General features: G+C 27.7%; 1 long non-coding RNA gene across 1 annotated transcript; it reads left to right on the top strand.

Moving 5' to 3' along the window:
- The first annotated feature begins 10,064 nt into the window (after positions 1–10,064).
- Positions 10,065–10,859, top strand: LOC140177268 (uncharacterized). The gene is made up of 3 exons (XR_011869090.1): positions 10,065–10,241; positions 10,329–10,390; positions 10,488–10,859. It is a non-coding gene; the product is annotated as an uncharacterized lncRNA (long non-coding RNA).
- The last annotated feature ends 15,097 nt before the right edge of the window (positions 10,860–25,956 follow it).

A 25,956-nucleotide genomic window follows, 5' to 3' on the forward strand; every position in this document is an offset into this window, starting at 1 on the left:
TTCAAATTTTATGTAATACGATAAATATAAAATAACTATAATAATTTAGTAGTTAAAAAAATACATTGTTTTATAATTTAATTAGGTTCAACTCATCTTTATAACTAGTATAGAATTATATTCTATAAAAAATTGTGTGAGCAACCAAAATATAGTTATTTTGGTGATCATACTTGACAATAAAAATATGAGTGAATACTCCATCCGGCCCCTGACAATTATCTCGAAAGGACAACGAGACCTCCAAGAAAAAAAAATACCTAATCCGATCTCTGATAATTCTTTTTTGGGACTGATTAGCTCCTGTGCCAAAAAAAATAACATTGATTTTTTTTGGCACAGGGACTTCGTTGTCCTTTCGAAGTAATTGTCAGGGGCCGGGTTGGGTTTTTTTTTTTTGTCAGGGGCCGGATTGGGATTTTTTTTTGTCAGGGGTCTCGTCTTTCGATGTAATTGTCAGGGGTTGATTTGGGTTTTTTTCTAAAAATATTGTAGATTGGATGAATGAAAATAGGTACAAGTTGGGACTTCAGAATATTGAGAAATAAAACTCATGTGGCTAACACAAGTGATCCAAAATGTGGGAATGAAATTTATGGATAGCAACACATTCAAAGAAATGAAGGTTTGAGAAAGCTTAACAAAGGAAACGAGGCAGCATTGGGTACACTGGAATTAAAAAGAATGGAATGCAACCAACAGAAGAACGTGCTTGTGCTAAGAGTATAAACATGGTGTTTTGTATGAATTTTTTTCCCCCTTTCTTGTTATATAATTTCTAGGCTAATTTGATGTTGAACTATATTAAGTAGTGTTGGACTATTCTTGATGACAATATCAAAAGGAGTAATGTAATACTACTAAAGCTGTGTTTCTCTCCGATTTTAGGTCGAGCTTCTTTTGAACTATCTAAAAAAAGTATCTCAATCGGTCAATTTTTACTATTAGAGATAAATAGTTTTTTTACTATATTATTTGAATTATAAGGATAATTAAATTGATAAGCAAGTTTCATTTCTTATACAAGGACACAAGCTTAAATAAAAAAGAAATCATTCTAATGCTCAAAAGGATGAAAAAAAATTAATTTTGAATACAATTTTTCTTTTTGTTGAAATTACATGTATATATCAAATAATGAAAGATGATTTTATTTGAATTAGGTGCATCCATCTAAATTTAACATAGTTTGATATCTATATTCATCATTGTATCAAAACAATACTTTTGTGACGGTTATTTTTACTATTTAAAATCGTTGCTAAATTTTTTTACGATGACTCAAAAAGTATCACTAATTTGAGCGTTGCCAGTGAATTTAATGACGGTTTTGGACAACCGTTAGTAACACTGTCGCTAAATTATGTGACAATTTTAAATATATAAAACTGTCACTAATTTATAATACATATTTTTCTATTATGTTTAGCAACAGTTTTTTAAAATCGTCACTAAATTATTAATTTCTTTGATAATATTTTATTATTTTTTGTGATAGTTTTAAATAGTCATAATTTTTCTAAAATCAAAATTTTCATTTTTAAATGCTTTTCAGAGTTTAAATCGCCACAATCTCTCTAGCATCAAATTTTTCTTTTTCAATTATTACATAAATGATTTCCATTATAAATAATATACAAATACTACAATATGAAATATTCCTGTCTCAAAAATAGAATTTCGCAAAAATACTAACATTGTATTTCTACTTAAAAAAAGCGTATAATAAACAATTATACTTTATAACCTCACTTAACTAAAAAAATTTGAAAGGATCCGTTTCAATGTGAATGATGCAATGAGGATTGATTGATGACACAAAATGGAATAAAGTGAGATTATTAGGATAATATCAGGTGGTGGTACTCAGTTCCACACTCAATACTACTCTCATTCTCATACTTTTTCTCACCTAACTCTATCTCTTCTTTTTCATCTCATCCACACAAATTTATTTTTAAAAAACTTAATTAATTCAATTTGATCGAAATGAGATTCTATAAAAGGACATACAGGAATCTTCTCTTATTAAACTAAGAATTTTCTTAATTTTCAAAGTTTAAAGCCAACATGTCTAGCTGAAAAATAAATCAATATATATACTTAGAGTTTGTTTGAAATGATAAAAATTAGAATTCACTCAAAAATTATTTTTTATTTAGGACAACTAAAAATGAATAATTTAAATTTTTTTGAGAATTCTAATTTTTATTTGTCTTTCGTTTGTAAATCAGACCAAAAGAAATCTGATTTCTAAATTCACTTACATATTGTTTAAATTTGAATTCTATTCTATTAATATATTATAGTCATTCCAAAACATAGAATTAAATATCAAATAGAAATGAATTCTTTTCTTAAAGAAAATAGAATTTTTTTCTTATATTAAATAGTTTCCAAACAAGCTCTTACTATTTTATGTTAAAAATTATATAATCATTCATATACTATTTTTATTTTATTGACTTAAACTTTTGATAAAAATGACATTATGATATAATATCAAAGTTTTTATGATCTAAAAATTTAGAATTTGATCTGATTGACCTCAAAAGAAAGAAATTTAACATAAACTTAATAACATAAGAAAGAAAAACTATGAAAATTTTATGCATACCCAAAAAGAAAAAAAAATACTTGCATGAATATGTTGTTAAAATTATAATATTCATATATTTTTTTTATTACTTTATTTAAAAAATTGAGAGAAGTGATATCATAATATTTTGACTAATGCCTAATGGATAGTACATCTACAACTTGGTTTAATTTATCTGCACACTTATGCAACAATACTAGCTTTTTTTTATATTCTTTCTTCTTATAACAATAATAACAAAAATAATTTTTTGATGATTATTAATATTAGAAAATTTTAAAATATATTACTGGTATTTCAATAATTTTTAACTGTTAATCTTAATTAAAAAATATATATAATATATATAATTAAGATCCAGGTTAAAATTTTATACTGATATACTTAAAAGCTTTTCATTGATATTTTTCAAATATTAAATACACTCTACTATTTAAATTTATATTTTTTAAAAAAATAGACAATCATTTTGGTGATAATGAAATTTAGATAAATATTTTTGTGGTGCTGTGTATCAATAATCCTCTAAAGTTTCCTCATCTTCTCTTTCATCTACCAACATTTAGCTAGTTCAGTCTCATATAGAACAACTGAATCTGCAAAATTATATATCTCAGCACTGATTATATATATAATATTCATTTGATGTGGATGTGATCTGTGTTTGTTTATGAGATTAGTGCAATGTCACTTAGCAACTACATATATATAACAATGTTTTCATGTTAAATACATAACATTGATATATATAAAAAAAGGAAAAGTATAGGGTACCAATATATATCTGCTAATTTATTACTAATAATAATTAATTATTATATTTTAAATACATATATAAAGAGATATATTTAAAAAATATATTTATAAAGACACTTCTATTAAATACAGTTATTAAAAAGATATTTTTATTAGACACATCTACAAAGACACTTTTATTAAATACAGTTATAGATAAAAATTGGTAGAAATTGGCAAAAATACTATTGATAATGTAGTGAGATTGAAAAAAAAAAAAAAGAGGGGGGGGGGGGGAGTTAAGTTAGCGGATGAGTTTCAAAAGTTTTATTTTTTCCAATTTTTTGACAATATTCAAAGTAGTTAAAAACTAAAGTATGTTAGATTATATCTGGTGAAAGATACGTGTGAGATTATTTTCAAATGAAATTATTTTATATATATATTTGATGTAGATAGTTCGTTATTAGAAATAAAGCGAATAATTCCAGTGAAGATGTAAAAGGATTATCTGAAAAATCTGAAACTCTTTTGAGTACCACGTGATTTTTATCCATTTATTCCACACGGCAAAGCTTTTTAATTTTATTTCCCTTCTTCTTCTTTTTTCTTTTTTTTTTTTTTTCTTTCTTTTCTTTTCTTTTTTTTCTTCTCTTTTCTTCCTTCTTTTCTTCTTTTTCTTTTTCCTACTCGTATCTTGGCCGGTGTATATATCTGATCATATTTGATATCTTGCCTCACTTTTGAAAGAGTCAAAATTAATGTCTTTGTCCAAAGCTTCCAAGTCTCAAAATCATTTCACAATAATTTGGAAAGGATAATATCTTCCAAAATTAATAAATGAAATTTTGTTTTAAATTATTTCGTACTGCTGAGTGTAATATCTCTCAATTTAAAAGTGATATTTTATCATTTTGAGAATAATAAAATTTTGCTTTCTATAATTTATTGTCTCAAATATTATTGTGGTATTCCTAGTTTGATAAATGGAGATTATTAATTTATTAAATATAACTCTTTATATATTTTTTTATTAATTTATTAATTTTTTAAAAAAAAGTAATTTTATGACATATACACCAACTTATTTATTTGCGACATAAATGGCATAATTAAGATCTTAAATGATTGGAAAAATTAACCATTTTATAACAGAGTTTAAAAATTTTTACTTTTAAAATTTAGAATTTAGAATTTTTGAAAATTTGAGGATATTTTTGATATTGAAAATAACTCAAGTAAAGTATTAAAGTGATCTCTAAAATTAGTTTTATGAATAAAAATTATCTCATATATTTTCGTTACACTAAAAAAGTTTTTGAGATTGGCCAATGTGATTCATATTAGTTTTTTGCCCGCTTTATTATTAATGGCTTGCTGATATGGTTTGACAACGTGGACATTTAGTAATAAATGTCACATCATAAGTTGACCACATATAATGATGTAATAACGGATTAATCAGTGACAAGTGACACGAGATATGCTAATATAAATAGTAATATTATGTGTCACATTACTATTTATACGTGCATCCGTGCCATATGAATGACACGGACTAATTTAGTTCATATTACTGGAATTAAAATGAGTTATTTAATACAAAGTTAGTTATACATTAATGTGGTACACTTGTAGTGACAATATGTTAGATACTATATGAACGAACTATGTTACGACATGTGCTATCAAACTAATAGATAGGTAAATAATATTGTGATACATAGTACTACATTAGAATTTCACGTATTATTATTAATGATTCATGTTATCAAAATACATTAACAAACTATTAGTAAAAATGGCCCAAAAACTAACTGTAAATCACATTAACTAATTTGAGAGATATTTTTTATATAATTAAAATTTCAAAAATCATTTTAATATCAAAGAACAAATCTCATAAATCACTTTAGGCTTTAGTCAAAATAACCCTATTGGAAAGTTTTGTGAAGGTTAATAAGTGGTAGAAGTGTTCAGGGGTCGGGTTAGATTGAGTTTGAGGATAAATTAGAACCAAACTAATTAAATTGTCATCGAATCAGTTTGAATCGGATAAAATATTTTTTGAAAACAAGTCCAAATCAATCTAAACCGATTAATCTCAGATTGGATTGGTTCAGGTGGTCGGGTATCCGATTAAATCTTAAATTTTAAAAATTGGAAGAAAAGAAAAAAAATTTCAGCAGCAAAATTTAAAAACAGATATGATCAATTTTAACAATATCAAAACAAATCATATTCATATTCAGATTTTTTTTCTTCAGATTTATAGAATATCAATTCTAAACCAATAGATTTACAAAAATTAACCAACAAATTCACAAACAGACACATAAGAATTTACTAATAATAAAAGAGAACATTAACCCTAAACTAATAGACTAACAAAATTTAACAATCAGATTCACAAAAAATGAAAGAAAACAAATTGAAAATGAGAAAGATTGCTGAAGCATTGAAGTAGAAGAAGATTTTTGAAGTAGAAGAAGATTTTTGAAGCAGAAGAAGAGCCGGCGATGAAGACGACGCTGACAGAGATGATGATGTTGTCAGAAAATACAATACTAACAGAGACAACGATACTGTTGATAGAGATAACGCTGACAAAGACGCTGACGGAGAAGAAGCTGTCATGAGAAAGCTGCCGCCGATTTATTAGAGTGAATAACGATGAGAAAGTTTTGCTAGGATTCTTTTTTAAAAAAGAAATACGATGGATGTAGATAAAAACGGAAAAAACTACAATGAGTTTAGAATTAGGTTAATAACCAATAAAAATTATATATATTAATTTATATTTTTTTAGTTTAATTAATAAAAAATTTGAGTCTACGAATTGATTTGATTTTCACATCTTCAAAATTATTATCTGAACTAATTAATAAAAAATGTCATCAATTTAATTTTAAGTGTATTTAATTATTTGTTAATTTTAAAATTAATTTAATTAGTTCAATTCAAATTCAAACAAGGAAATAAATATTCAATACCCTGAATCAATTCAATATACATGACATTATGCAAAAAGCGGCACTATAGTCTTTAACCGATAATCCGTTCTAATAGGAGTGTGCATGGTCCGGTCCGACTTGAAGATTTGGTCTGGTCTCAAATATTTTAGGGACTAATTTGGTGTGATTTTACTGAGTTTAGTAGGGTCGGGTAAGGATCTCAAAAATAGACTCGGACATTATTTCGGGTCGGGTCCGGGCTATAGCTCGGGTCACCTGAACTCGGCCTGGTGGCCAGTCATCATACACAATTAATATTTTGTGTTATTAGTGATGGATGATGGCTATTCTTATATGGAATTTAAGTATTGTAAACCTTAATATTTTGTGTTATTAGTTATTATAAGACTATAAGTTAATATTTTATGTTTAAAATGCATAAGATTTTAGACTGATGTATAATATTGTGTTTGTATTGATTTAAATATTTGGTGTTATTAGACAATATTATTATTGATTATGGTTATGCTTTAATTTCAGAAAATAGTTGGTTCTTATTATATTTTTCTAAGTGAATTTTACCATGTCAAATAATGGTTGAAGTCTTGGAAATTTGGATATTTTCACATGCTAACTTATAAGAAGGTATTAAGGTAAAATAATGTTAACGGTTCGGTTTTTACCCGGTATAATCGTGGCTCGAAAGTGTATAGATTTCATCGGGTCTAAGACCGAATTCGGGTCTAATAAATAAGCCCGATATATATTTCAGATCGAATCTAAATCACATCAAACCCAATTTCACCCGACCCATCCACACCCTACGTTCTAATCTCACCTTACACCTTTAACGAAATAAGATGCCCTTGATATACACTTTGTGGTTCTGTCGAACTTATTAGCATGATCATTGAAAAGATGAGGAAAATAACTTTGCGAAATTTCTTTTTTGTCCATTTTTATATTTAAATTTACATGATGAAAGATTCATCAACCATATCACATATAGTCCACAATTTAGATCTCATGCATTATTATAGAAAGAGAAAATTTTGACAGCCAACGTCTTTCAACTAACATTCACTATAATAAAGATTATTTTTAATGACAAATTTTTAGTGATAATTTAATCGCTATTATATATTTTATTTAACTTATATTTTTATAATATTTATTGTTATTATTATATATTATAATATCAATTATATATTTTTTGCAATTATTAAAAAAGTTTTTACAGACTTATTGTTAAAATTTTATAATAATAAAATATAAAATGATTAATGTCTAATTATTAGTTATTAACAGCTATTTTTATTGTCGCTAAACGTAAAATAAATAGAAGTTAAAAGTGATTTTTCTAATAATGATGGTATATTCTCACTTAAAATTAAATATTAAAAAGAAATAGGCTAAAGTACTAAATTGGTCTCCTACATTTGGGCGTAATCCTATTTTGATCTTTAAGATTTAAAGTGTCCTATTTGAATTCAAAAAAGTTTCATTTAACTTCAATGTAGTCCCACCGTGAGGTCAAAGTTAAATAATTAACAAAATATCCTACATGACAGCAGTACAATAACAAGGTCGATAATCTGGAGAATAAGTACAAGCTCTAGAGGCACAAAATCAACTGTGATTGCATCTATACATTTATTTATCATTTTTCTTAGTTTTATAGAAAATATTTTATTTAAATGATAAGAAAAATGATAAATAAATTAAATGTATTAATTCATCCACAGTTGATTTTGTGACTTTGGAGCTTATACTTATTCTCCAGATTATCGACCTTGTTCTTGTATTGCTGCCATGTAGGATATTTCATTAATTATTTAACTTTGACCTCATGGTGGGACTATAGTATAACTAAATAAAACTTTTTTGGATTCAAATAGGACACTTTAAATCTTAAAGATCAAAACATGATTACGGCCAAATATAGGAGACCAATTTAATACTTTACCCAAAGAAATATCTAAAACTAAAAACAATAAAAATATTCAAAACTCAAGTAAAAAACATTTGAAAGTTAAACAAGGTAAAATTAGTTTAGGATACAAATTCAGAATTTAAGATTTTAGAATTTAGGATTTAGAATTTAGGATGTATGATTTAGGATGTATGATTTAGAATTTAGGATACAGGATTTAGCATTTGGAATTTAGAATTTAAAGTGACAGAAAATGACCGGCGATTGACGACGGTGGTCGACTAATGGTAAGTATTGAAATTGTGGTATTGAAAAGAAAAAAAAAATAAAAAGAAATAAATGGATAATTTCAAAATATTTTTTTATTGGATAACAATCCAATAATTATTGACTAAAAATATTGACTATAATGTTAGTTAACTAGCATTGTTGTTATAAGAAAAACTCCTAAGTTTATTTGTTCTACTTTAGTTGTTCTCTCGTATATAAATGTTTTAGAAAGCTTTATGATAGAAATTATAGTTAACGAGAGTAAGTGTTATTATTATTGGGCAAAGGTTCTTGTTTCATTTGTGATACCTAAGAATGTATCCTTGCTCGTTTGCTCCACAAGATGTTATCACTAACCACATGAACCCTAGAAATTTCGGAGATCACACACCTCTTAATAACATATTGCTAAAACATAAGAAAATATCGAAAAAAAATTAGAGTTAAATTTTAAAATAGTTTCAGAATTTATAATCGAACCTCAAACTCGTTTCTCAATTTAAAATTGCTTTAAAATTGTCCCTAAACTTAACAACGGTCATCTCTGAAATATTTTTCGACGACGGATTAATGATATGATTGAACAGAAGTCACGCTGAACTTGTATTTTCTAGCTCAGTCTCGCCCTTCATCAATCTGGACATTTTTATTCTTTTCGGTGTTGTTCCCACCACCATCACTATCACCACTACCAAAGTAAAGAAATTGAATCCTCGTTATATCGGTCCATTTCAGATCCTTAAGAGAATCGAGCCAGTGGCGTATCGGATAGCTCTACCACCACATCTTTCAAACTTGCACGATGTGTTTCATGTGTTGCAGCTTCGAAAATACACTTTTAATGCTAGCCACATTTTAGAACCTGAATCAGTTTAATTGAAAGAGGATCTGACGCTTCAAGTGACTTCGGTTCGAATTGACAATACTAGTATTAAGCGATTACGCGGAAAGAAAGTCTCGTTTGTAAAAGTTCTTAATTAAGTGGGTAGGATGTAAACCCCATCAAAATTAATAAATAATTAGCCAATAAATTAATTATTATTCAAAGAAATTATAAAAAATCAAATTTTATAATTTAGATGAGTAGAAATATTAGAAATATGAGTTTTGGCACTAATTTTAAAAATTTTAGCTTAAAATTAAGCCAACAAACCAAACCAGTTAGACCGAATCCAAACCCGGTCTAAAACCCGCTTATGTAAACATAACTCAGCCCTTTCTTCCCCATTGCCTCATTAGAAGCACGTTGAAGGGGTTGTAGCGGAAAGGCAAACGTGAGCGAAATTACCCTAAAATTTTCAATTACTCATAACTTTCAATTCGAAACTTCGATTGACGATGTAAACCCCGTAAAATTAACGATTAATTAGCCAATAAATTAATTTTTATTAAAATAAATTAGAAATATGAATTTTATAGTAAATTAGGATAGAGCGAATTAAAATAAGAATTTTGACACTAATTTCAAAAAATTTGGCCCAAGATTGGACCGAACGGGTCGAACCGAGTCCAAACTGAGACCGTGGGCCCAACCCAATCACTAATTAAAGAAAGGAACCGCCCTTCCTTCCCCAGTACAACGCTAAACACACTGAAAACAGGTTTGGGGAAAGGAAGAATGCTACATGGAAACCTAACCCTCACTTCAACTTCAAATTCAAATAACTTTTGATCCGGAGCTCCGATCGCCGCACTGTTTGTGGCCACGCAACCTCAACGTCGAGCTCTACAAAGTTCAGTCACTAATTAGGTAAGAAAGTCACGTTTTCTTCCTCAATTTTTCGATTTCCAATTTCGAATTATTGGGCTTTGGTGTTGAGATTTTGTATAATTTCAGTGTTTAGGATCAAATTAACTTAGTGGACTTGCCAAGCTTTGTCCCAATGTCCTGTTGGTAAGGTGAGAATTCTAGAACTCCAGTTAATTCTTTAAATTTGTATGTTGGGTATATTAGGTATTAAATTTTGAGTATGAATGTGTCATATATGTGAATTAGGTTGATGTGTATAGGAATTTGAGCTTGATTTGTGGACACTTGAGACTTGGTGGAGGTTGGGTGATGTTGCCTTGGTGATTCCGGACCTCTTGGGGCTGTGCTTGGTGCATTAGTAGGTTGTCTCGGGTTATACGTGGAAATCGGCGAAGGTATAGTTTAGGTTTCGTGTATTTAATATGTAATGTTCTGTGAAAACTTAGGCTAGGTGACCATAGGATAGGTTGGAACGTATGTGTATGTTTAATGCCTAGTAACCTTGATAAGAATCATGTGCTGGTTTTGGTGTGTGTAGAATGAATGATAAGTGGTGAAATGATGGTGATATGTGTAAACATGTATATTGAATAAGAACATATTGAATTTATTGATGTATATGAGATATTGATGCATGAATTTGTTGAGTTGAGATATGGTAGGCTTGGAAGGATCATTGTGGTAATAGTAAGGTTATGTTATGTTGGTTTTGGGGTATGGTATATTATGAAGATTGTTGTGGTGTTGAGGAAGAGATGCTTGTTAATGATTTGCAGGTTTGGTATTGAATTGGGAGTAACTTTTAATGAAAATGAGGTTTTGAAGTTTTGTGAAATTTTGATTTTTGGCCAAACTTCGGCGAGGCATAACTCAGTTTTCGGACTCCCAAACTATTTCAAACTTATTTTAAATAAAAATTAGTTCTGTGAAGTTTATGCCATTCGAAGAACGGATGAAAAATATTTTAAGACGAAAAAGTTATGCGCGTCAGAAGTTTGGAGTTTAAAATGGTAAATCTGCAGGATTCAGACTTAGTAAAATTTTTTGTAAAACGTACGTCCACACGTACGCGTGACATGAGACTTTTGCGTACGTGGAACCCTCATTCGCATGTGGTGGCTACTGCCTCCCATGCATGCGTACGCGAATGAGCCAATGCGTATGCGTCATGGGCCAAACTTGCACGTCCACACGTACCCGCGGCCGACGCGTGCGCGTGGCCTATGTTTTCTGCAAAAAAAATAGATTTTGTGTTTTTAAACGGAATTTCAAACTTCTAAACCTCTATTTTCATTCTTTTAGTTATAAAATATAATAGTAAGCCTAGTAATAAGATGAAGCTAGGAATAGGTAGTAACTTGGGAATGAAGTAAAAGCTAAAAGTGATGATTTAGGTATGAGAAGGTAGGGTGCTTATATATATGTATAAATATGTACTATATCAATTATGAAACTGGCTAATGAAAGGAATAAATGTTGCATCTGAGTACTCTTTCTTGAAAGTGCAACCCCAGGAGATGGTGGAAGGTGAGGATCCCCTTCTTTGTTCCTCCTGGTATTGTAAAAATCGCCCCCAGCGAGATGGTAGGAGGTTAGGATCCCCTCATTTGTTCCTCTTGGGCATATGAGAACATACCTCCTGGGAAGACGCAAGGGTTGTGGTCTCGCCCTACTTGCTCCAGGTTGGTTAGTATAGAGGCTCCCCGGGTAGACGCAAGGGTTGTGGTTTCGCCCCACTTGCTCTGGATTATGATAAACTATGTATAAATATGCAAACATATGAGGTATAAAGTGATTTTACAGCTAAAATGAATGATTATGAGATATTAATAAATGAATGTGAAATGATTATCTAAGATACGATTTTTCCTGGGTAAAGTACCGTGGCTCACCACCACGTGTTCCAAGTTGAGATTCGATACTCTGTTGACCCTACGTCGTAAGGATGACCGAGCACATATAAATTTTCGGGAATGGTAACCCCCATTGAGTAAAGTTATATATAAAAGCTATGCATAGACTCATGGGGATGCGCGATGGGGGACAGTCCAAGGGTTTCGGACTTGTCGGATTGGCTTGTTAACCGACAGATGAGCCTCATCAGCTATAGGACATGCATACGTCATGTGCATTTTGTTTGTTTGTTTGCTATGCATTACTTGGGATTGCCTAACTGAATATATTATGTTAATTGCTATATTTGCTACTTGCACTACTTGTCTTCAACATGTTCTTGCAATTGTCTGTTTGTCTGTCTTTGCAAACTCACCAAAGATGGAGAAACAGAGGAAAGGTGGACAGGTTTAGAGTTAAGGTTAAGATTAGGTTGAGTTTAGAATTCCCAAGACACCTACCCCTTTTATGGTTTCTGTTTAATAATTTAAACTTTATAATATGAGTGTCGGCGTTCTAGGATTGCCTCTGGCATTCCCAAGACCTTATATCTTACATGCGTGGCACCTTTACCATGCTGAGAACCTTCGGTTCTCACCCCATACAGTGTTATTATTTTTCAGATGCAGGTCGAGAGGCTCCTCGGTAGGCGTCTAGACTTCTGAAGCAAAGCTGTTTCTGGATTTTCTTTTAATGTATAGTTTATGTTTATATATATACTTAACTCTCCGAACAGCTACTATATTTTGCACCTCTTAGAGGTTTATGAAGAATTAGGGTTTACCTTTGTATTTTGGGATTTTGGGATATATATATATATATATATATATATATTCTCTAGCCAGCCTTAGCTTCGCAGGCTGAGTTAGGAGCTTGTTATTTTGTACTGTTGGCCCTCTATTTCCTCTTTCTGTTTATTTATACTTTCGAACCTTAGAGTCTTCACACGCAAGTAATCACGTTTCTTGAGCGTTGCGCTTTTTATTTTTACGATTTTTGTTTTACCCTTTCTTCAAAGGCTCCTAGCTATAAATCATTTTTCTATATTATATAAATGTATTTTTTTAGAGGTCGTAGTGCCTCGCCACCTCTATTTTATATCCTAGGTATAAAGTTCTGTGTGGTAGGGTGTTACAGATGAGCTGTCAGCAACGACGTATTCTTCTCGGGATTCTCTTCAATTCTATCCAAATAAAGTGGTAAGAAATTTGCATTTCTCGCTCATTTCTTCCTCTCCTCAATTTTGTGATTTTTGAGTTTGGGTATTGAAGAATTGGATGATTTGGGTAAACTCTAGCAGCGGATAATCACTGAATTTTGTCCAACTAATCTGTGGGTAAGATAAAAAACTATTGAACTCTTGTGAATCATTGAATTAGTAAACCCTATAAAGATTATAGTTATATTGTGTGAAATAGATTGTGTTCTGGTTGATTTGGAGTTCAATTGGGTGGTTTGGAACAAAATTCGGGTAATTAGGCTTGGAGAATTAGAGCTTGTTCGGGTGAGCTTCTAAGAAAAGATATTTTTTTCGAGTTATCTTTTTTTAAAAGATCTTATGGAAAAGTAAAAGTAATTTTATGTTTGGGTATCTCATATAAAAAGATCTTTTTATTTATCAATTATGTTTGGGTATAACAATATAAAAGTACTTTTTTGTTTATTTATTACATGAAAAACATCTTTTTTTTAAGGAAAAAAGATTTTTTATAAAAAGATGTAAATTACAGCTTCTCAAAAAAGATGTTTTTTTTATTTTTCTAGTACTTTTGCTTTTACTACTAGAAATTTGCCAAACATACTAAAAAATAGAAAAAGATCTTTTTTCATTAAAAAAAGATCTTTTTTTATCAAAATAATGGTGCCCAAACAAATACTTAATGTTTGGAAGCTTAGAACTTGTGAAAAGAGAGGTTTTTAAGGTGTTCCGAGCTTAGGGAGAAATCGGCCAAGGTATGATTTTGGTTTCTCATATTTACATTTATTGGTACGATTGTGACACAATTTTTTATTTTTCGTTTTTGCTTAACTTCTTTTTTCAAAGCTTCTAGTTATAAAATTCTTTTCAACTATATTTATATAAGTCTTTTCTTTAGAGATTGTAATATCTCGCCATCTCTGTTTTACGATTTAAGCGTAAGGCTCTGTATGGTAGGATGTTACAAGGAATGACTGTTGTTAAGTTCAGGAATAATTTTATGGCAATTTTAAGTTGAAAGACGAGTTTAATTAAGGCTCGATTATAAGAAACTATTTTGAGATTTAAGTCGAAAAATTATGAAATCATCGCTACCTCTACTAAATTAATAAATTTAGAAGAAAATAATATTTATTAGTCTGAATTTTGAACAATTCACGTATAATATATTTTAATTGAATTTTTTATTTGATTAGCCTATCAATAGAGTTGAAATCTATTTTGGTCCCTGAAATTTTCGATTGGCCTCAATTTCGACCCCTAAATTTATAGTTACTCAATTAACACCTCCTAAATATTAGATTGTGATCCACGTTTGTCCCTGTAGATATCTTCATTAACAGAGATCTGATATGGCACGTTAAGTTGACATAATGTGTATCCACGTGGCACCCAACTTGCTAGAATGGATGTGTGATGAGTGAATGATGTGGCAAAAGTTGAATGAATTCAATTTCTCCAGTAAAATCTCGAACATATTGGGAAAAGAGGATCGCAAATTGAGATCATTCGACTTTTGCCACGTCATTCACTCATTACACATCCATTCTAGCAAATTGGGTGTCATGTGGATACACACTCTGTTAACTTAACGTGCCACATCAAATTTCCGTTAACGAAGATAGCTACAGAGGTAAGCGTGAGGCACAATTCAATGTTTAAGAGTGTTAATTAGGTAACTATAAATTTGGGAGGTCAAAATTGAGGTCGGTCGAAAATTTGAGGAGCCAAAATGGGTTCAACTCCCTATCAATATCTACATATATCTCCAAAAATATAGAGAAAAACTCAAATCAGCCCCTGACAATTACCTCGAAAGACAACGAGGCCCCTGACAAAAAAAAACCCCAATCCGGCCCCTGACAAAAAAAAAAATCCAATCTGGCCCCTGACAATTACCTCGAAAGGACAACGAGGCCCCTGTGCCAAAAAAAATTAATGTTATTTTTTTTGGTACAGGGGCTAATCAGTCCCAAAAAAAAATTATCAGGAACCGGATTGGGTGTTTTTTTTTCTTGGGGACCTCGTTGTCCTTTCGAGATAATTGTCAGGACCGGATGGGTATTCACTCCAAAATATATGAACCGCCAGCTAGTGTAAACGCTTTTGTTTTTACTTTTATATTTTTGGGTTCAAGCTAATTATTAAATATTTATGTTTCCTTTGAGATAGTTATGTTTCAAATTGCGCATATGACCGATTTAGTTATGAACTTGAATCAAAGGCACACGTTTTGGGCCGAAAATAAAAATTGAAAAAATAAAATAAAAATAAAATGCCACAGTGCAATAATTTATTTCTAGGGTCACATTCTGTGTATGACATTATTATACACATTTTGTTGGACCACCATTATCTGACATAATAGTTTTTGATCATTATATCTCTGAATGTTATCTTCTTTAGCAAAACCATAAACTAAAGGAGCGGTCAAGTTAGATAGCTAGGCACATATATATGATGTTTGATAGATAACTTTCAAGTACTTCAAAAGTTTACATGTGTATATTTATAATTACATGAGTTGTCACTAGCTAGATACCTTTGTATACATAGGAGTATAGCTAATTAACACCTTCTTAGCTATTTAGTGTGTGTTAGATATATATATAATTATTTATATTTTTTATTAATTTAAAATTTTAAAATTGAATTAGATCCACTCAATTTTAATTTAACTATAAATATATTTCTTTTCTTATCATCATATTTAAATGTCATTTATCTAATTATTTATCACAAATGAAAATTTCTATTTTGTATAAAAATTAAAAAATAAAAATATTAGTTTAACAAAGGGTTAAATATGATTTTGGTCTCTAAAGTAGGGGATGAAAATTTTTTTTGTCTTTAACTATTTTTTCTTACAAAATCGTTCCTAAGGTTCAATATAATTTTAAAATCGTCATTCAAACCGAAATACTATTCTCTTCTTTTTCATTAGAAGCAATGAACCAAACGCAGAATAATAAAGAAAAAACAGAAGCAAAAACATGAAAATTAGAAAACCAATAATACATCTTCTTATTCTAGAAAACAAAAACAGAAACAAACGCAAAAACAGAATCAAAACACAAACACCTCATTATATTCATAGTTTCCTCCATGATCCTCATTGCTGTCATTATTATCGTCGTCTTAGGCATCAAAATCTGAAGCAGGAAATAAAAGTAAAAACAGAATCAAAAAATAAAAGCAGAAACCCTAGTGTTTATAGTATTCTATAGCTATAAAGCGATATTCAAATTTCTGACACTTATTTAAATAGATGAGTGAATTGACCACTCAACCAACTCAAATTGATTTATTTTAGTGGGATATGATCTTGATTTTGGTGTGTAACCTTTATATTGGGCCGAAGGGCAAATGAAGCCCGGTACAGGTGTCGGGTCATACTACTAGTGTACATATAAACGACATCTTTGCCAATGAGCCATAGCTCACACGGCATTCCGCCCTTTCCTCATCTCAAAGGTCTCGGGTTCGAGTCCTACCAGCTGCAACCGAGAAGAAAAAAATTGGTAAGTATATGAGGAGTGTGTGGGTGTGTAATGTGTACCTAGGATTGGGGGTTGTCCAATCCACCGACCAAAAAAAAAAAAAAAAAAAAAAAAAAAACGACATCTTTTATTAGCTAGCTTCACAAAATAAAATGGTCCATACAGATATAAAAATATTTTACATAATAAATAAAAATAAGTTCTATTATTGAACGTTAAGATAATATAATCCTAGAAAGTTTTGAAAAATTGTAGTTGAGCCCCCTAGCTAGCACCCTTTTTATACTTTCAATTATATTACTATCTTCTCTTTTAAATTAATTAATAAGTATATATAACATTAGAAAAAATTTAAATATTCTAAAATACCAATAATATTTCAATAATTTCAATTGTTAATCTCAATCATAAAATTTATAATATAATTAAAATGAACATCTAAAACACGTAATACTCTTGGTATATAAAGAGTAAAGAGTATTGATGATGTAAAGTAATAATTAAATGAAAAGGTACAAAATGAGAATTAATTAAAGGGGGGAGATAGTGGCATATGATATATAGTGAGGGCAATACAGCTTGGCAGATGAGTGGATCATAATTAGAGTCTTACAAAATATATTATTTGCAGTGAGATGGAAAGCAACAAAAGAGAGAAACAAAAAAGCAACACATGCATATGGGTTATGGCTATGCCTATGGTTATGTATTAAACATATATATGCATGACGAGTAAATGAAAGAGGGAATTGAATTGAAGTTGTAGCATCTAGCTAGCTAGTGTCCTACTTAACCCTTTAGTAGAGGGCTATGTAATTCAAGCCTTAGAAAGCGACCTAACAGAAACATAGCCCAACGGTTTTCTCAGAGCCCGCTCTAGTAATACTTTTAATTTAGTATAGGAAGAGTTTTAAGTGTATCGAGAACATCAGTGTTCCAATTATTTTAATCGTTGATTTGAATTATAAAAAATATATATAATATATTAATTAAAATTAACGGTTAAAACAATTGGAATACCAGTGTTTTCGGTACACTTAAAATTTTTCCACATAGCCTATACACATATTTACTATTACAATTTCTTTTTATATTAATTCATTTTTTATATATTGTTAGAAAGGCAAGAGAGAACAATAAAAAAAGATTTATATCTATTTAAGTTGTCTAGAATAATATAATATTAAATTAAAAGATATTTATAGGTATTAAGAGAATCAAAATAATAAAGACATAATATCGTATAATAAATATTTAGATATGCTAAATAATTATAATAAAAACTAATTGATCCTAATATATTCTAACATATATATTGGTTAAACATAAAGGTATTTACTAAGTCGAAAATTTAATGACTAATATTTCAAATACTATAAAGATACATATAAAGTGGACAACCTTCTCAAGCAAATAAATTATATTCTTCTTGTTTATATACGACGCTTTATAACTAGTAAAACTCTATATTATTTTAGTATTTGTATATATCTAATTTAGTAACTTTTAATTAAATTAGTTAGTCAAATGGTCAATTCATTTATTTTTTTAAGTAAGTATTAATGGTTCAAATTAAATTTTACTTTATATATATATATACAGTGATTTATTTTTTAATGACAAATTTTTAAATAAAATTTGATATATAATAAATTAGTCTTTGACCTAACTTATATAAAAATTAATCTTAAATTCTAAAGAAAGTTATTATTATTATTATTATTATTATTATTATTATTATTATTATTATTTGTTTGTCTTTATATAATGGCTTAATTTTTTGGTTAAGTAATTAATAATACGTTCCTTAAAATTGATTGATATTATAAACGAAAATTTCTACGTGGTCATCCGTTTTTTATAATTTTGGTCATCAAAAATACTAAATTATTATTTATATGTGTAAATTTTAAAAAATATAGGTATAAATTATATTGATTTATGTATGTAAATTTTGATAAATATAAGTATAAAATATATATTTTTTGTGTATAAATTCTTATAAATATGAGTACAAATTATTACTGTCAAATACTGATCCAAAATTATATGTACAAATTATAAAAAATATGAATATAAGTTATTAATTGTATTAATTTATTTGTACAAACTCTAATAAATACGAATACAATTTATATTAATTTTTATGTGTAAAATACCTACAAATATAAATACAAATTATTACTTGTCAAATAATAATAAAAAATAATAAATTTTAATAATTTTTTAGTATTTTTTATTATAAAATATATATATTTAGTATCATAAACTCTAAATTTCATGGAGAACGAACTATATATATAGTTTTACAAATAAAGAAGTAAAACGTATTACAAAAGACGTGTACTTTACCATTTAATTAACCATCGTTCAATATAACTTTTGACCAAGTTATTATAGTTGAAAACATTGTGAATAAAAATACAAACGCATTACAAATATAAAATATGGTTTTGAAAATAATAAGGTTTGAGAAAAGAAAGTTTACATTTTTGTTATTCACTATGATGATCTGACCTAATAGTAAATAGTAAATAAGTAGCAAAAAGAATAGTAAATAGCAAATGGTTCAATCTAATAAACATGTTAGATATAATAAATTTTGGAAGAATAAAAAGAGCTAAAGGAAGGAATTGTGGCTTTGCTGTGAAGGCTGAAAAATACATATATAGTAACTGTTAATAACATATGCTTCCACAGCTACCCTAGCTACATAGGTGCAGGCTCCAGCTACTTATTGCCATATATTTAATTTATGTTTTTTTAATTAAGTTGGTCGAGTGGTCAGTTCACTTGTTTGTTTAGACTGCGTTTGTTTACAGAGATAAAACACTGGGATAGGGACACAGAGATATAAAACCGTGTTTGATAGAAGAGATATGGACAGAGACAATGTGTCCAGAGACACTGAATTAGTGTATTTTGTGACCATCCTGACAGGAAGGACACGGAGACACTAACAAGGGACACAACTTATTTTTCATTTTTTCTTTCATTATTCTTGTTAATTTTTCATAATTATATTTTTTATTATTATATTTTTCATCTCAAATTTTTGAATGAAAAAAATGAGAATAAATTGGATTTTCATAATTTGTTCTAGTTTATCACCAAACAGAATACAAGAACACAAAATTTTGTGTCTCTGTCTATCAGTGTCTTGTCCTATCATCTTCTCATAAACAAACGCAGCCTTAAGTAAGTGTTGAGATTCGTATCAATCCATTAGCCAACGATAGATATTTAATTGAAACTCATATCTACAACAGATTAATCTTTGACTTGTCGGATTAGAAAATACTGTGGACAACCAAAATTTTTTTATGTATTTTTTATTATTAATTTAAATTTTGAGATTAAATAATTATATAATATATATAATATCAAAAATTTTATTATAATTAAAATATTTAGAATGTAATTCTTGTTAATTTGAAAATTAAATAATTTCAGCATAATTAAAATTAAACAAATAAAAAGAAAAAAGAGACTTTTTTTTATAAAAAGAATAAAAATATATATATAATTATTTATAAATTTTTCTTTTATGAAGTAAATTATTTAAAATAAGTGATTTGATGGATAATATAATTATATATTTATACAATAATCCTGAAATGGAATTGTTGGAGAAGCTGGTGACCACTGAAGAGAGTTTCCTTTTCCAAAAAATTGGTTTGATTTATGTAATGTGTCCCCATTCCTTACATATGGTCCCACAGAGTGTTGATGTGGTCTCCCCCTTTATCCCTTGAGTGGTAGCAGAGATTTTTTGGATCAGCAAAGTATGTGATAGATTGATGAGGTTTTGTCTTCTCATCAAAAACTAACTCCTCTCCCATGGGATCATTTTGTCCTATATATATGTGTCTATCCTAATGTTCATTTATTGGGATATTTTGGTAGGGTTCTACTTATTTCCTTCTGTCCCAAAATATTGTCATTTTTATTTTATTTTAATACTCTTTTATTTATATAATCATTTTTACATAATTTAGTATGTGATAGCTAGTTTCTTTGTTTTTAATTAGTTAATGATCTCACTATAAGAAATTTGTTTTAATTTATACGGTAGGATTTTGTAGATTTTGATTATTTAAAATTTAATTTAATAATATTTATTATTATATTTGAATTTGTAAAATCCAATATTAATTAGAGAGGAAAACGAAATATATTTTGTTATTAGAAAAGTATATGGAACAAACTCCAAGAATGGAACAGCTTAATTAATTATAAATATAGTAATTAGTTTTATTTATTTATTTATGATTTAAAATATTGGTTATTAAATATTTCAACATATTTAAATTAGGAGGACATATGTTCAGTATCATTGCAACGTGAATCACGGAAACTGATTCAATTAGCTTCCGTTTCTTCACCCTCATTTCCTCTCCAAATACCTAAAACATGATAAATCAGAAAACAGATTCAGAATCATCCAATTTACAAAGAAAAGAAACATCTTAATTTTTTTTAAATATTAGATTATATATATATATATATATATATATATATATATATATATATTACTTAAAAATAACAGATTATTTCTTCATTTAATAATAATTAAAAAAGTTGTTCAGAAGAAGAATTTAAATAGCAGAACAAATAATTTTTCTACTTACTTATACCTAACTCATTATATATATCATCCCCTATATTGAAGGTTATGTTTAATATATATATATATATATATATATATATATATATATATATATATATATATATATATATATAAGTAATAGTTTCTTACATGAAGTCAATTTTTTCTGTTTGATTGAGAATTTAAAGTGATTGAGTCGTCATGAATAATTGATGCAAATGCAACAATATTTTATACTACTTAGCAAATTCATAATAATAAGGAAAAAAATTTAAGTATACCGAAAATACCGATATTTCAGTTGTTTTAATCATTAATTTTAATTAATATATTATATATATATATTTTATAATTTAGATCATCGGTTAAAATAATTGAAACACAAAAGTTTCTGATATTCTTGAAACTCTTCTAATAATAAGACTCATGTTTCAGTAACTCTATGTAAGACATACTTATTCTTTCGTAGCTATCAGTTTAATTATAATTGTGTTAATATGAAGTGTTATTAATTAAATATGAATATATTGAAAGATTTTGTCATTTTCTAGATACAAACCTTAGTTGAACAGTACTTTTCATTTGTGCAGGTTTATTATTATAATAATAATATGTTAAATATATTTTATACACCCCGTCCCCTTTGTGAATTTTTTATAGATGTTTTATTATTTATTTATACTAAAATTCTTTTTATATTTCAATAAAAATTAAATTTTAAATTTTTTAATAAAATTTTAATATTATATCATAAAATAAAATCACTCATCTTAAAAGATTAAACCGATATATATATGATGAATTTTAATATGACTATCGGCAACTGTGATAATTATATAAATAACGTTAAAATTAAAATTACACTTTTTTATATATTTTGATAATATTTTTTAATTAATATTTTTTAAAAATATTATTTTAATTTTAACAATTTTTTTAAAATACTATAATAATTATCATAATTATTGTAATATAGTCATACTAAAATGTTCCTTTCATATATATATCACCGATTTGTCATAAATTTGTGTTTAAGAAGGGGTGCTATTAATTATTGTAGCTATTACCTCATGTAGCTTTATTAATAAATTTATTAGTTTTTATTGAACTAATTTCACTACTTAGAGAGAGAGAGAGAGAGAGAGAGAGATGTGTAAACAGACCTAAAAAGGATGTTGGACCGCCATGTGGGTGGAGTTGAATAATTAGAGCTAGGTAGCTAAAATTTAAGTTTTGTTAATTAGATTCTTTGTAGGCTATTATAACACTTTCCATGCAAATGTATCCTACTCATTAATTATCATATCTTAGTACGCATTTTCCCTCACAAATTAGTTACCCTAGACAAAACATAGCCACTTGCTAGCATTAGGAAGTGTTTATGTTTATTGAATTGGTAGCTTTTCTATTTTTGATAAAGTAACTATAATTTTTCTTTTTGTTTTTTAGAAATATTAAAAAATTTGCACTTTTTATTAATATTAACTAACATTTTGGATCAGTATCTTATTTTATATTATTAAAATTTAAAATTTAATTAACATTGTATTTTTTTAGATATTACATATACAAATATATTTAATGGCTAAATATTAGTCTAAAATAATAAATTTTGTTGGTTATGTAATGTTTTTTGATAGGATGAAATATATTAAAATATTTTTCTTCATGAAAATAAGGTTAACCTACTTTGACTTTTATATATATATATATATAAAAGAAGGAACCATAAATGTGAATTAGAAATACTACTAACCCCTTCCCACCTTAATATGAAGACAAATGAAGAAAGAAACTTTTATATGTGATATATAAAGGAAACACAACATAAAACTAGACCTTTTTATATGACTTGCAAAGCTAGATACATAAGACCTATAAATAGAAGACTTGAAAAGTATATAGTTATTATTGATAGAGGGAATAAAGGATCTGTTGAGAATAGGTTTAAATTTTACCCAAATTAAATTGTCAACCTAACAAAATTGATGATGCACCTAAGTAAATGGTTAATTTATGAGAAAGTACTGAAGTGGGGATGGGGGGAAATTGTACAAGAGAATAACATAGGAAGAAGATTAAATTCAGGTTGGTTTAGCCAGTGAGGCTTCTTTAACTTTTATTGATATAATTAATGACCCATAACTACCTTTAATATACTTCATCACTCCAGGACATATGAAGTTGTCTCTCTATAACTATTTATAATTTTTTTCTTAATAATTTTTAGGACAATTTACATAAATAAAATGAGAAGAGCTCAAATTTACCTATTTATAACAATTAGAAATATTTTACATACGTGTGCAAATTTATATTTATGTAAACCATTATATTTTATAGTAGATTACACACATAAATCGCTATACTTTATATCAGTTTACGTTTTAACAAAATCTATGTATAATCTACTACACTCTATGGACGAATTACTAATAAATAACAATAATTACATAACAATAATTAGCAGTATATATTTTAGCATATATTTCTTTAGTCTCAACAAAATAAAAATAAACTTAATTTTCATGAATAAGAAATCAATAATTACCTAATGAACACTCTTATCAATAAGGTTCTTATTTTGAAGCCGGTAATTCGGTATTCATGCAAAACCCAATCAAATCGATCTCTTATAGATGTTTTACCCTTATGAAACACTAGAGTCTTTATCATGCTCACAACAAGTTTTTTGTTTTCAATGGATCTATACAATAAAACGACCACATAAAGGTAATTGAATCAGTCGCAAAAGGTAATTGATTATACTAAATACTTTATACATAAAAATTTCATGTATAATCAAATAAGAATGTAATTTGATCCGAATCTATACTAAAATTTTAAGTATAGAAAAGATAGAATAATTTTTTCAAAGTAAAAATCTAATTTCACTTGCAATTTATTTTCTTTAGAAATAATTAAAAAAAATGTAAAATAGGAGGTCATAGCACGCATCTATATCAGCTTACTTTTCATTTAAATTAGATTGTAATACAAAAAAGATTTTAATTTCACCTCGAAATTGAATCTAAACTTAGATAACTGTTTAAAGTCTCATACATGACCATGAAAAGCGCAGCATGATACAAAAAAAAAAAGATAAACAAAATGACATGAATTGAAATTGAATTAAAAGGATATATTAAAATTAAAATAGAAAATAAAAGGGATAGATTGAAATTAGATACAAAAAAAATCACTCTACTTTCTATCGAATTTATTGATGCAACAAGAAAGGGAGTTCTCAACCTAACTTGTCTACATCATAATTTGGGAATTGAATCAAGGGATTCCTCAACCTTCTAATACCCAATTTCCGGTGCAACAAGAGAGGAACTCACTCAACTTCACTTGTCCACACCATGATTTCATCACGAAACCAAAAAGTACTTTGGCACCTCTAATCACTCAATACTATGATTACAATAGCTAAGGAGATATTTATAACCTCTTATTAGGTTAAAACAAAAAATCCTAAAGCTCATAAACATAAAGTCCAATCTAATAACTAAATAAAAAAATCAAAATATATCAAAACAAACTAATAACTTTTATATAATATTTAATCCCTTCATATCACAAACATTTAAAAATGTGTCATTCTCTTTCTCTTCAAAAAAGATTCGCCGTCGAATCTTGTAATTGAAAAAATAGTATATGAAAAGGGACAAATATAAACAAGATAATGTTTTTTATTTTTTTTACACTGCATACTTTTTTTTATCTTTTTTTAAATATAAAATCAACAAGAACGAGAAGATAATAATAAAATACAAAAAAAAAAAACAATAACATAAAAAAGGATGCAAGAGATATTGGACTCTTTTTTTTTATTTTTTGGTTACAAAAAGAACATACATAGATTAATAAGGATTAATCTAATATTTGAGGTCTGATATCAAATAATACAAAAAAAAATAAAATAATATGAATTGAAATTAAATAAAAAAAATAAAAGGGATAAATTGAAATTAGATACAAAAAGAGAATCACTTTACTTTCTATCCAATTTCTTGATGTAATAAGAAAGGGACTCCTCAACCTAACTTGTCCACATCATAGTTTTGGAATTGAATCGAAGAGACTTCTAAACTTCCTACCCAATTTTTTGTTCAAAAAGAGAGGACTCACTCAACCTCACTTGTCCACACCATGGTTTCATCACGAAATCAAAAAGTATTTTGACACTTTTAATCACTTAATACTATGACTACAATAGTTAAGGAGGTATTTATAACCTCTTATTAGGTTAAAATAAAGAAAATTCTAAAGCCTATAAACATAAAGTCCAATCTAATAACTAAATAAACAAAAAACAAAATACATCAAAATAAACTAATAACTTTTAAATAATATTTGATCTCTTCATATCATGAACATTTGAAGCATGTATCATTGCATAAAGTTATACTATGAATATGAAATCTCATTGTAGTTTCATATAGTAAAACTAGAAACAATTGTCAAGCCAATTTAGTAAGTTGTTTAAAATCAAATTGTACAAACCTACTA

This window comes from Arachis hypogaea, chromosome 12 (genome assembly GCF_003086295.3).
Source record: "Arachis hypogaea cultivar Tifrunner chromosome 12, arahy.Tifrunner.gnm2.J5K5, whole genome shotgun sequence".
In the NCBI taxonomy this organism is placed as follows: Eukaryota; Viridiplantae; Streptophyta; class Magnoliopsida; order Fabales; family Fabaceae; genus Arachis; species Arachis hypogaea.